Source organism: Triticum dicoccoides, chromosome 6A (genome assembly GCF_002162155.2).
Source record: "Triticum dicoccoides isolate Atlit2015 ecotype Zavitan chromosome 6A, WEW_v2.0, whole genome shotgun sequence".
Lineage (NCBI taxonomy): Eukaryota > Viridiplantae > Streptophyta > Magnoliopsida > Poales > Poaceae > Triticum > Triticum dicoccoides.
In genome coordinates this window covers 230,960,620-230,962,478 of record NC_041390.1, presented here as the reverse complement: position 1 = coordinate 230,962,478, position 1,859 = coordinate 230,960,620, and positions in this window count along the sequence as shown.

Below are 1,859 nucleotides of genomic sequence, written 5' to 3'. Positions count from 1 at the left end.
AGGGGGGGGGGGGGTTGGGGGTTTTGGGGGGTTAATTTAGGTGTTTCATATATTGTGTTAGCTAGCTATAATTAATAAAGAGAAGTGTCCTCTCTTATGTCCGTGCTTGGTCGACGCTACGTACTATACATACGTATAGAGAGGACTAGACACGCTAGCTAGCTAGTAAGCAAACGAAGGAAACAGAAGATCGTCATGAACATATATGCATACAGAGAGAAGTGATACGACCACCTCCCCTTCTCCGAGAGATTGGTCGAACAACAAGTTCTCGTATATCTATCCGACACTACCGGCTACATATATACAATAATTATCTCTTACAAATATAATCTCCTAACATACGGACTCATGGTCCACATAGTATTCTCCGTCTTCAGCGATCACGTGGTCAAGAAAGAATGCCGCCAATTCCTCTTGAATTGCTCGCATCCGAGCTGGTGCTAGGAGTTCATCCCGGTCCCGAAACATCTAATTTGAAGAAGGGGGTCAATACATATATATATGAATTAATGAAACTCAACACAAATGATGGTAATAAAATAAAATTGTGAATGTTGTTATTTATGCACTTCATATTGTTCGTCGGAGTAGCCCCGCTCACAGGTCGTGTGGCGGATGGACTCGCAAACGTAGTATCCACAGAAATCATTCCCTTGTTCCTACCAAAACCACTTTACAAGAAATAGAGGTCAATCAAACTGATAAGCAAGAATGCCAAATGGTATTGATGAAACTAGCGCTTGAATCAATAGGAGATGCACGGAACATGCTACTATAGTACTTACTTTCAGGTGTCTAAATTGCAGCTTCTTCGGGAGTCCCGGAGCTTTTTTGGTGAATTTTTTCCAAACCCTGCCAGACAAACAAAACAATTACTTGATATATCAGGAAATGAACAAAGTTTCTGATATGGTGGATAATGATCGATTTAACTTACTTCTCGAGCATTTGAGCCATGTCCGCATAGTCCTGGGGATCTTTTCGTCTTGAGTCTAAGACGGTTAGTAGTCCCTGCTCAAGCTTAGTCTCTAGGAGAATATAGTGGAAACTGCACACACATGCATAACTTAGCAATTACATTACTATAACCTTGACTAATATATAAGGGAAACCGAATATGCACAAGACAATAACACTCACTTGTATGGAAAGAGTATTATATCTTTGTTTTCATTTATTACCAATGATCGTAGCAAGTTGGCCTCGGTATCTGCGGCATGAAATTTAACCTGAGTTGCATGTATGATATCTGTGTTAATGAACCCAATATCACCGATTTGTCTTTTATTCAATTCGGCGATCTTCAATCTGCATAATATAGTGAGGATAATTATAAATACATGCAATGAAAGAGCTGAGCTATATAGAGAGACTTAATGACAGAAGTAGTACTACTTACAGACAGTAGCAGGTGAACGTTGCTTTATCGAGGGCCAATTGATTAAAAAACTGAAAGAACTCCTCAAATGGAACAGGCAACAGATCAATTCCAATGAGGTCATGCTCCTTTTTAACTCTCACATACAAAGTACTCCTCCCCCCAGACTCTCTGCAGATTTTCAAGTACCAATCATGCAATCTTCACATCATCGTTGATAGAGATCTTTCATCTTTGACGAGAGGCTTCCCGTACTCGTATCTTTGTATCTGTACCTCCATGAAATCATAATGTACAACGTCAGGCAAGTAATATCCAAGATTGCTATAACCGGGCACCATCCTCGGATCATTAGCGACGATGTCGCTAGGCACCTTGAGCGGGGGGCACGATTGCTTCGCTTGTTCGCCGAGCTGGGCAATTTGTTTCCCAGCTCGTCGTTCTTTCTGCCTTTGATCACTGACAGTACTTCCCGACC